Genomic DNA, 12,981 nt, shown 5'->3' with positions numbered 1-12,981 from the left:
ATTTGGCATATTGAGTGCAGCACTTTCACAGCATCATCTTTTAGGATTTGAAATAGCTCAACTGGAATTCCATCACCTCCACTAGCTTTGTTCGTAGTGATGCTTTCTAAGGCCCACTTGACTTCACATTCCAGAATATCTGGCTCTAGGTGAGGGATCACACCATCATGATTATCTGGGTTGTGAAGATCTTTTTTGTATAGCTCTTCTGTGTATTCTTGCCATCTCTTCTTAATACCTTCTGCTTGGTCCATACCATGTCTGTCCTTTACTGTGCCCATCTTTGCATGAAATGTTTCCTAGATATCTCTAATTTTCTTGAAGAGATGTCTAGTCATTGTTTTTTCCCTCTATTTTTTTACACTGAGCATGGAGTAAGGCTTTCTTATCTCTCCTTGCTATTCTTTGGAACTCTGTATTCAGATGGGTGTATCTTTCCTTTTCTCTTTTGCCTTTAGCTTCTCTTCTTTTCTCAGCTATTTATAAGGCCTCCTCAGACAACCATTTGGCCTTTTTGCATTTCTTTTTCTTGGTGATGGTTTGATTACTGCCTCCTGTACAATGTCACAAACCTCCGTCCATAGTCCTTCAGGCACTCTGTCTATCCGATCTAATCCCTGGAATCTATTTGTCACTTCCACTGTATAATCATAAGAGATTGGATTTAGGTCATACCTGAATTGCCTAGTGGTTTTCCCCACTTTCTTCAATTTAAGTCTGAATTTGGCAATAAGGATTTCATGATCTGAGCCATAGTCAGATCCTGGTCTTGCTTTTGCTGACTGTATAGAGCTTCCCCATTTTCAGCTGCAAAGAATATAATCAATCTGATTTCAGTATTGACCATCTGGTGTTGTCCATGTGTAGAGTCATCACTTGTGTTGCTGAAAGGAGGTGTTTGCTATGAACACTGCATTCTCTTGGCAATACTCTGTTAGCCTATACCCTGCTTCATTTTGTATTCCAAGGTCAAACTTGCTTATTAGTCCAGGTGTTTCTTGATTTTCTACTTTTGCATTTCATTTCCCTATGATGAAAAGGACATGTTTTTTGGATGCTAATTCTAGAAGGTCTTGTAGATCTTCATAGAACCATTCAACTTTGGCTCCTTCAGCATTACTGGTCAGGGAATAGACTTGGATTACTGTGATATGGAATGATTTGTCTTGGAAATGAACAGAGATCATTCTGTCATTTTTGAGATTGCATCCAAGTGCTGCATTTCGGACTCTTTTGTTGACTACGATGGCTACTCCATTTGTTCTAAGGGATTCTTGCCCGCAGTAATAGATATAATAGTCATCTGCATTAAATTCACCCATTCCAGTCCATTTTAGTTCACTGATTCCTAAAATGTCAACATTCACTCTTGCCATCTCCTGTTTGGCCATGTCCAATTTGCCTTGATTCGTGGACCTGACATTCCAGGTTCCTATGCGATATTGTTCTTTGCAGCATCAGAGTTTACCTCCACCACCAGGCTCAACCACAACTGGGCGTTGCTTCCACTTTGGCTCAATCTCTTTCATTCTTTTTGGAGCTATTTGTCCACTCTTCTCTAGTAGCATTTTAGGCATCTGCTGACCTGGGTAGTTCATCTTTCTGGGTTGCATCTTTTTGCTTTTATTATAGTAACTAATTTAATTATATTACTTAGATTTAGGAGATTATATATAGTATATATTGAATAAATAAATTATATGTATATTATAATTCATACAATGTCCTAAACCTCAAAATTCTACTTTGATAGCTTCTCTGATCACAAAATTCTTGATAAGTTTTGTAAGGCTGACCTTACTCTCTTCTTGTTTTGCTAGTGCTGGCTAAGCATACTCTTTTGCCAACTTTGCCTACAAATATGTATTTATTTCCATTCTTCATAAGAAAAACCTGAAACAATTTTTCCTGACAATTTATTATGCCTTCCAACTACAATTTGAGTCATCTTTACCTTGCATATTCTTCAAATGTAGTCTATAAATAGCAACCCCATTTCTTCACCAAACATTCAAGCAAATTCACTATTTTAAAGCAAATTCAATCCTTTACAACACCCCCACCATATAGGATTTCCAGATAAAATATAGGCCATCCAGTTGAATATGAATTTCAGATAAATGACAAATATATTTTAAGCGTAACTACATGCCAAATGTTTGCTAAATCTGGTAACCCTTCCAACTCACACTTTAAAGTATCTGTTACAAGTCCTTCTGATTATCCCATGAAATGACATAACCAGACAAGGACCTTCAGGACCATGAACATGACAGAGAAACTGAACCCGTATTTGCTTCACTGAGTGACTTTGGAGATAACCTATGTTTCTAAGCAAACTGGTGGAGTGTCATCTATATATGTGCTCAATAAATGTTCAGCATTAGGTTGGGGCTAATGGCACCCCACTCCAGTACTCTTGCCTGGAAAATCCCATGGACGGAGGAGCCTGGTAGGCTGCAGTCCATGGGGTTGCTAAGAGTCAGACACGACTGAGGGACTTCACTTTCACTTTTCACTTTCATGCATTGGAGAAGGAAATGGCAACCCACTCCAGTGTTATTGCCTGGAAAATCCCAGGGATGGTGGAGCCTGATGGGCTGCCTGCCGTCTACCGGGTCGCACAGAGTAGGACACGACTGAAGTGACTTAGCAGCAGCAGAGCACAGCAAAATAAACAAAGTAGTATTCTGGACTATGAAAATATTTATCTTTTTTTTTAAGCACTGGGTACTTATTTTTCTCAAGGAAATCTTAATAGAGTATACTACATCCAACACAGTAAGTCCCATACATATGAACCTTGATGCTTCAGACTTTCAAAGATGCAAATGTGTGTTTGCATGTCCAATTACATAAATTAGTTCCCATGTCTGGGGTATGTTGTCATGTGGGTACTCCTCTACAAGTGCTCATGTACTTTACTGTACAGTACTGTATATACAGTACAGTATTACAGTATCCTAATTTCAAGCCCAGGATGTCCAGAAGCAAGTGTAATAGCAGTGGTGATATAGCTGGCACAGTACTAGCTACACATCATTGGATCATTTTTCAAGATGAAGATGGTAGGTAGAATTGAATCCAGCAAGGAGTCGGAACCTGCGCCATCAACGTCAGGACTGAGTGAAAGTTCAGCTTCCCTTCCATCTGCTATTGCTGAGGGCCCTTCAACTCTACCATCTCCTCCCTTCCTCTCTCTCCTCCAGTCAGTAACTCTTCTTGTTCTTCTTGCAGCCCCTGTATGCCAGCAGTCACTGTGTACTACTATACTATACAAGGCACTTTACTGTAAGATTAAAGTGTGTTCTTTATTTTTGTTGGACTTATGAATGAACTGAACTTACAAACATGCTCTTGAATGGAACTCGTTTGTATGGAGGGAACTTATACATAAAACCAGAACTGCTGTGATGGAGAGCACAGGACTTCACTTCACTGAAGACTGTGACAGTCTTCAATGTCCTACAGGAATATCTTTGTCTCCAACTCACATAGCATAAACCCACTGCTGAAATCCACCATCTCCAGCATAATGCTAATAACATAAAAGACTGAAGAGAAGAGGGAAGAGTCACGTTTCAGATGTTTGGGCCTCTTTTGCCATTTTATGAGTTAAATGGTGGTTTAGTCGCTAAGTTGTGTCCAACTTTTACAGTCCCATGGACTGTAGCCCACCAGGCTCATCTGTCCATGGGATTTTCCAGGCAGGAATACTGGAGTGGTTTGACGTTTCCTTCTCCAGGGAATCTTCTCGACCCAGGGATTGAACCTGAATCTCCTGCTCTGCAGGCAGGTTCTTTACTGACTGAACTACCAGGAAAGCCTGGTTATGAGTTAAAGGCTGACCTAATTTACTTCAGGATGAAGGTAAAAGAGGAGGATGAAAAAGCTGGCTAAAAACTCAACATTCAAAAAACTAAGATCCTGGCTTTCAGTACCATCCCTTCATGACAAATAAATAGGGAAACAGTGGAAACAGTGACAGACTTTATTTTCTTGGGCCCCAAAATCACTGCAGGTGGTGATTGCAGCAATGAAATTAAAGGACACTTGCTCCTTGGAAGAAAAGCTATTACAAACCTAGACAATGTATTAAAAAACAGAGATATCACTTTGCTGACAAAGGTCCAGATAGTCAAAACTATGGTTTTTCCAGTATTCATATATGGATTTGAGAGTTGGACAATAAAGAAGGCTGAGACCAAAGAATTAATGCTTTCGAACTGTGGTACTGGAGAAGATTCTTGAGTCCTTTGGACTTCAAGGAGATCAAATCAGTCAATCCAAAAGGAAATTAACCCTGAATATTCATTGAAAGGACTGATGCTGAAGCCAAAGCTCCAATACTTTGGCCACCTAATGGGAAGAATCAGCTTATTGGAAAAGACCCTGAAGCTGGGAAAGATTGAGGGCAGGTGGAGAAGGGAGCTACAGCAGATGAGATGGTTGGAAGGCATCATTGACTCAATGGACATGAGTTTGAGCAGGCTCCGGGGGATGGTGAAGGACAGGGAAGCCTGGCGTGCTGCAGTCCATGGGGTCACAAAGAGTTGCACAGGACAACAGCAACAACAAGGAAAGTCATCTAAAGACAAGTTTCTTTTTCTTTTTTCTCCTTTCCTATTTGGCAATCTACGAAATTCATTTGACTGTTCAATAATATGCTATGCAGAAAATATTCATGGCCTGGATTTGGTAAAAGAGTCCATCTGAGGGCATCCTTGGAAAACAAATAATATCTGTTGGCAGAGACTATACCAGTGTAAAAATATCTTAACGTGGTTGGCCAGGTGCATAAATTCCCTGAAGGTATGTATCTGAAGGGTATGCTATTTTAAGAAAGAAGGCAGCTAATGGGCCACTGGGAGAGATATTTTGTTTTGGCCAGGCTTCACTGGGGACACTTTTTCAACCTCACTTGGATAAAGGCAAAGCTAAAAGCCACTTACTCAATGATCTGCCTGTGTTTGTGTTGGTGTTTTATTATTACCACTTTATTCAAGCCTGAGAAACGTGACTCTGAATCATAAGTGAGTGAAGCCAGTCTCTACCTTTTAAAAAGTACCAAGGGCTTTGGAGTTATTCAACCAATGAAGAAACAGTTTGTTCCAGGGTTTAGACTCCAAGTGCAATGTACGTACTAAATAAATCTCAGTATAAATAAGGTCCTAAATCCATGCATTCATTAGGACTGTTTACCAATAGTGACATTTCTTCAGCTTTTCTTGGAATTTTTATTCGCTCTTTCAGTTTAGATGTTGACTCCAGGAGAAAAAACAGAGTCTGGAGTCTCTACTCTTTCCAGCAGCCTCTTTTTACACCAATGGGATTTGACAAGTCTCAGGAATCTGTGAGTCACAACAAAGAGATTGAGGAGGGTGAAATGGAGAAGTTTGGGGAGGAACTGTTTTAGTGCACCTTATGTCTATTTGTCACATGGCAGCATCACCACTTTGCCTACAGATAAACTTCAGCCACCTAAGTTGGAAAGAGCATCTTTCCTCATTCAGCTCCATTCTCGTCTCATTATTTTACACCTGTCAAAAGTACATCTATTTTACTGAAAACTCAGTAAGTCAGTGCCAGAGCATTCCTTTCATTTTTACAAATGGAATCATACATCAACTTTCAATTACCAGGGAAATCTGGTAGAAGAGAAGAATTCACAGATTAATCTTGAATCATTATTTAGCCGTGGTTTCAGGCTTCCCTCTTCAGAATGATTACCAGTGAGCAGCTAGGAGTCTAAAACGTGGCCGAACTGTGCAATAATAGTATTAATATTAATAACATAACTTTACAGTTTTCCAAGGGTTCTCACATTCATCATTTCATGTGGTTTTCATAAACTGTGGTGGAGACAGAAAGTGTGTGCTTTTCTTCCTCTTTAAAGATGAGGAAACAGAGAATGAAATTTAGATCACGTGTACATATACTTCTTGGCTAGTTGATTAGTTAGTGGCTCTGATTTTCTCTACTATATGTGATTTGAGAAGCAAAGTCTTAACAATTATAATATTAACATGTTACATGTACCTCTCTATTTGATGAGCTGACAATGAGTTAATGAAGGATATAACTGAGAATATAAAGAGAGCTAACCTAATTTTTACAGGGTGTCTTTAATTTCCCTAGGATTCCTTCCCTTGATCTTGGGAATTCAATTTTGTACATTTCCTGCTCATCACCTGAATTTCCAAAGCCCATTTTTCTCTTCCTCTATCACACTGTATGTGATTATCTTGTTCTAATTAGTAGGTTGAACCTCTAGAACCGTAAGCCAAGTTTGATATTGTAAATGGGCTGAAATACAAGACATCATTTCCTATACAAAATGGGATAGCAAAGCTATTGTTTGAATGAACGTTTCCTATGGAACTTACGTATTGTTCTAGTTTGTGCTGTAAATTTTATAATCTGGAGTCAAGCATATGATCTAGGGATTGAAAAGTTTTTCAGAGGCTCAAGTATCCTGCCTGAGGTCTTTTCACTTCTTTTTAACAGGTATAAATAAAGGAAGACATTTTTGAGGCATGAAACACTGTCTCTAATGCTCATTTATCCTCTTATCATCTCTTTCATTTCTTCCTGCTCAGGATTCCAAAAAAACAACCTCTATTCCTGGAGTTGGCAGAAGATGAGAAGCAGAGAAAAATGAAATGGAAAGATTGGTCAGACGGTACTTGTCTTTATTATATTATTTTTTCCTAAAACTAATTATGTTGGCTTGAGAAGGAAAAGAAAAGCTAATCAAACCCTCTGTGAATCTTTACTCAGTGTCAAGCTTTGCTTAGAGCCAAAATATAAGGCAGGGCTTAAATGAAAACCCTATTAGTTTTCTTTCTGTTAGTTACAAGTTCAAACCTTATTATGTGGTCATTTTTCTAGTAGATTATTTCCATGGAATTCATTCCCATTTTCAAATAAACATAAATATTCTGATTTAGAAGCAATAAGTTTGATCTTGGCTTTTAAAATAGAACTATATTTTAATTTGAAGGAACATGGAAATTGACATCATCAAAAATGTGAACAGACTCTCCAATTTATACCTTTATCATTTATACAAGTGGCCAATAAATACATGAAAAGATGCTTAACTTCATTAGTGATTAAGCTAATGCAAATCTAAACAACAATGAGATTCTACTTCACACCTAGACCCGGGTTCAATTCCTGGGTTGGGAAGATCTCCTGGAGAAGGAAATGGCAACCCAATCCAGTATTCTTGCCTGGAAAATCCCAGGCAAGATAGAGGAGCCTGGTAGGCTACAGTCCATGGGGTCGCAAAGATCACACCTACTAGGATGGTATAATCAAAAAGTCAGGGAGTAACAAGTGTTGTTCTTGTGGAAAGGATGTGGAAAAATTAGAACATACACATATTCCTGATGGGAATGTAAAATGGTGCCCTGAATTTGGAAAACAGCCTGGCAGTGCCTTAAAATATTAAAAATGAGTTTCCTTTGACCCGGTAATCTACAGCTAGGTACATACTCGAGAAAAATGAAAACATATATCCACATGAGCACTTGTATGTGAATGGTCATAGGAGAACAATTTCTAATAACCAAAAGGTAGAAACAACAGAGGAGTCCCTCAGTTGACCACTAGACAAATGAATACCACTGTGTCTAAGCAGTGGAATATTACTTGACCATAAAGAAGAAATGAAGTACTGATACATGCTACAACATGGATGAAATGTGGAAATGTTATGTTAGAGTTCACAATGTCTACTACAATAATGTTCTGGGCTAAAATACTCATTGAATTTGTACTATGACTGCTGTAGAAAGATATGTCACTGAAGCACTTTGTGAAAAGAGGGGACAATAATTTAATCAGCATCAGAAAACCTGACTGTACTTGGCTTTGAGAAGTCGTGCAAGGTAACTTGTTGAACTTTGTTTTTGCCATAATTTATCAAACTTATTTGATTTTGAAATTGATGTATCATCCTTTAAAACTGATGCTTCCTGGGACTTCCCTAGCGGTGCAGTGGTTAAGAATCTGCCTGCCAATGCAGGGGACATGGTTCGATCCCTGGTCTGGGAGGATTCCACATGCCCCCGGGAGCCCAAGTGCTGCAAGTACTGAAGCCCATGCACTTAGAGACTGTGCTCGGTGACAAGAGAAGCCATTGCAGTGAGAAGCTTGAGCACGGCCGCCTGCGAGGAGCCCTCACCTGCCTCAACTAGAGAAAGCCCGTGCAGCAACACGGTGCAGCCAAAAATGCATTTTAGATAAACAAATAAATAGTAAAAGGAATGCTTCCTGGAAAACACTATATGCAGAGAACTCGGAGTCATTGCACAACAATTTCCCATCTAGAACAGACTAAGAATAGTTCCTAAGGAAGAATCTGGTTCCTTTGTGTTGAGGTGGGGAAGATATCTGCCATATGACAAAAGGACTTTCATATCTTGCTGCCCCAAATCAGTTGTCACGGCATTGTAAAGCTCTTCATTAGCTCCAAGTATATCTGCACCCCAGATTTTTACTGAGGATGCTTACCTTTTAAGCTCTCTACTCTTTCATCCATACCAGATACTTGAATGTGAGATGCAGTACTCTGAAGGCACGTGGGTAGCACAGATCAAAGACCACAGTTCTCTGTGTCAGAAATGGGAGCATGTATGCCCCACCCTTTGGATTTTACTCACCACCACCTCCCCCACCCACCAGACTGATCACCTCTGTAGTTTGATTTGAATGTCAATTTTCTAAATTCTACTCTATGTAAATGAAAGATCACAATAGAACTACATTTCCCCCCCACCCCCCACAACATTTTACCTCTTCGTAGACTTCCTTTTCCTGTATTTTACATGGGTGCTAGGTCACTGGTCTACTTTGCAGACTATAAGAAGTACTGTCACATCCAACTAAATATTTTGAATTATGGGATGGATGCTGGCAAGCTTCCCATTCATCAAACAATACAGGGTTCTCTAAAATGAGAATCCCTAGGCAAGATTTCCCTCTCATCACGATATCTGGAAAATCTGTCTTCTTTGGGTATCACATATGGTCTAACTGAAAGCACTTTCTTCTTTGCTTTGATCCCTGGGAAGTATACTTGAAGGCAAAGAGTATGATATAGTTGCATCACCTCTATAACACCTTGTAGATGGTATACCTTGTTTCCTAATCTTATCTTACCCACATTTTTCCATTATCCACTTTTCTTTTAATAGGAGCCCCTGAATCATGTGTTTATCCTATATTCACACACACACACATATACACACACACACATATGTATACATAAATGTAGATCTGTGGACTTCCCAGATGACTCAGTGGTAAAGAATCCATCAGCAGTGCAGGAAACAAAAGGTTTGATCCCTGGCTTGGGAAGATCCCCTTGAGAAGGAAATGACAACCCACTCAAGCATTCTTTCTTGGGAAATCCCATGGACAGAGGAGTCTGGTGGGCTGTAGTCCATGGGGTTGCATAAGAATCGGGTAGGACTTAGTAACTAAAACAACACCAAATGTGTAAAATGTCTATGAACAATCATAAATCCTTTGTGAAATGTGATGGGACAGAAATACACAGTGTGTGTGACACAGTGTCCATCTAGCACAGTGCTAGATAAATATATCCAGAATGGTACATGGGGAGACGGGATTCAGAGGAAATATCTTTCATATAAAATTCTTTGGTAGCTTTATTACTGGCATCCTTTATGTTGGAGAAGGAAATGATAACCCACTCTGGTATTCTTGCCTGGGAAATCCCAAGGACAGAGGAGCCTGGTGGGCTACAGTCCATGGAGTCACAAAGAGTAGACATGACTTAGAGATGAAACAGCATCCTTTATGTTATATCCACACAGGACAGTGTTTCTAATGCTTATGCTTTGTTATCTCTGACTTCTCAGTAACTTAGAAAAATTCCTGCTGGTTTGTAACTCTGCTCATCTGCTAATGGGTGAGCATTAGCAGGGAACATAGCTCTGAGAAGGAGTCTGAGGTTGCTCCCAGGCTCCTGAGAAAGAACAAATCTGGTTGTTGCTGTCTGCATTGCATGTAGGACATGACACATGTGCACCATTTCTACCTAACAGTGCTGGCCTCAGCAAAATAATTTACTCTGCTTTGCTTCTGTTTAATCAATGGCATAGAAAAGAAACCAACAGCTTTCACTTTAGCAGAGACATTTAGCCACCAAAATGATCCTCAAATCTTCATTTGCTTCTGTGGTTGTTCCTCCAATTGGTGTCAGAACCAAAGGAGGAAAGAGTCTCCAGCTTGGCATAGCTTTAATTCTGTTAGTGTGTTAATCTTCTATTGCCCAAAAGGTTTAGAATATCACTAAAACAGTTTCCTGTTGATTCCCACAAGGATTTTTCACACAGGAAGATTGAAATATATGTAAGCATGTTTCAGAACACGCTGGTATAAAAACAGGGATTAAATTTTACTCACCACACTCCTAACTAAATTTCACAGATGTTTTATGTGAATTAAGGATTGTAAAGCACTTAGAACAAAAGAGCAAGTGCAGTGATTACCTTAAACTCAGTTTTAATGCCAGACAAGTTATTGCATCTGTTACCAAATGGAATTTCAAATTAACAAATCTCTACAACCTGTTCATACCATTAAATGGAACTCTGATATTTAAATGTCTAAATTGTAAAAATTTCAAGTGATAGGCATGAATTAATTTGTTTTGAGATTTAATACTTGTATGGAACTTCACTACTGGGAAGAAAGCCTTTATGGAAGAGAAATTATTTTCCAGAATCCCAGGCTGCTATAGGTTTTTAACAAAAATCACATGACTCCTCTAACTGATTTTAATATTTTGGTTCAGTGCCCACAGGCTAATCTACACAATGCTGTTTCACATAAAGTTATTCTATCACCACCAAGAATTCATTTACAAAACTGTCTGAAATTCTAAATCTTAAAACATACAAACATAGCTAGGTAGTAATTGTTTTCCAGGGGGTGATTGTATTTCCCCAGTTTTAGTGGTGGAGATTTAGTCAGTAAGTCCTGTGACCCTCAAGGACTGTAGCCCACCAGGATCCCCTGTTCATGCATTTTCCCAGGCGATAATACTGGAATGGGTTGCTATGCCCTCCTCTTCCCGACCCGCGGATCGAACCTAGGTCTCCCACCTTGGCAGGCAGTCTCCTGCATTGCAGGTGGATTCTTTATTGATTCAGCCACCAGGGAAGCCCATTAGACTAATTAATGTATTTGAACTGGCCTTTTACCCTAATAGTTGTAGGCCAGTTCAACCTAAGAACTTAAATCTGTTTCTGCTGTTCTAAGTCCTAGTGGACATGAATTCACACCATAGAATTTAATAGAATTGGCCCAGAAATGAACTTGCAATGGATTTGACCCTCCCCATCATAGGTGGAGCCACACAGGGAGGGGAAATAGGAAGACAAACACACACACACACACACACACACACACACACACACAAGCATTGTTGCTATCTGAATTTTGCGAAAAATATGAAAATTGCCACTTTAAATCTTTTTGCTTGAATTCATTGGTTACCAGGGAAAATCATATAAAATAGCATGATTGTTCATTATTCATCTCTTCATGATTTCAATAGAATAATTCCATGTATGACTCAGAAATAATCTGTTTATTTGTATCCTCATTTAAGCTCAGATCATGAACTCCTTATTGCAAAATTCAGACTTAAATTGAAGAAAGTAAGGAAACCACTAGACGATTCAGGTATTACCTAAATCAAATCCCTTAGGATTATACAGTGGAAGTGACAAATAGATTCAAGGGTTTAGATCTGATAGACAGAGTGCCTGATGAAATATGGATGGAGGTTCATGACATTATACAGGAGGCAGGGATCAAGACCATCCCCAAGGAAGAGAAATGCAAAAAGGCAAAATGGTTGTCTGAGGAGGCCTTACAAATAGCTGTGAATCCAAGAGAAGTGAAAGGCCAAGGAGAAAAGGAAAGATATACCCATTGAATGCAGAGTTCCAAAGAATAGCAAGGAGAGATAAGAAAGCTTTCCTCAGTGATCAGTGCAAAGAAACAGAGGGAAACAATAGAATGGGAAAGAGTAGAGATCTCTTCAAGAAATATAGAGATATCAAGGGAACATCTCATGAAAGATGGGCACAATAAAGGACAGAAATCACATGGACCTAACAGAAGCTGAAGATATTAAGAAGAGGTGGCATGAATACACAGAACTATACAAAAAAGATCGCCATGACTTAGATAACCACAATAGTGTGATCACTGCCCTAGAGCCAGACATCCTGGAATGCGAAGTCAAGTGGGCCTTAGGAAGCATCACTATGAACAAAGCTAGTGGAGGTGATGGAATTCCAGTTGAGCTATTTCAAATCCTAAAAGATGATGCTGTGAAAGTGCTGCACTCAATATGCCAGCAAATTTGGAAAACTCAGCAGTGTCCACAGGTCTGGAAAAGGTCAGTTTTCATTCCAATCCCAAAGAAAGGTAATGCCAAACAATGTTCAAACTACTGCATGATTACACTCAAATCACATGCTAGCAAAATAATGCTCAAAATTCTCCAAGCCTGGCTTCAATAGTACATGAACTGTGGACTTCCAGATGCTCAAACTGGATTTAGAAAAGCCAAAGGAACCAGAGACCAAATTGCCAACATCTGTTGGATCATCAAAAAAGCAAGAGAATTCCAGAAAAATATCTACTTTTGCTTTATTGATTACACCAAAGCCTTTGACTCTGTGGATTACAAAAAACTGTGGAAAATTCTTAAAGTGATGGGAATACCAGACCACCTTACCTGTCTCCTGAGAAATCTGTATGCAGGTCAAGAAGCAACAGTTACAACCAGACATGGAGCAATAGACTGGTTCCAAATCGGGAAGCTTATTTAACTTCTATGCAGAATACATCATGCAAAATGCTGGGCTTCATGAAGCTCAAGCTGGAATCAAGATTGCCAGTACAAATGTCAATAACGTCAGATATACA

The sequence above is a fragment of the Bos taurus genome, chromosome 21 (genome assembly GCF_002263795.3).
Source record: "Bos taurus isolate L1 Dominette 01449 registration number 42190680 breed Hereford chromosome 21, ARS-UCD2.0, whole genome shotgun sequence".
Taxonomy (NCBI): domain Eukaryota; kingdom Metazoa; phylum Chordata; class Mammalia; order Artiodactyla; family Bovidae; genus Bos; species Bos taurus.
The sequence above is the reverse complement of the archived record's forward strand: the minus strand, read 5'-3'. Positions refer to the sequence as shown.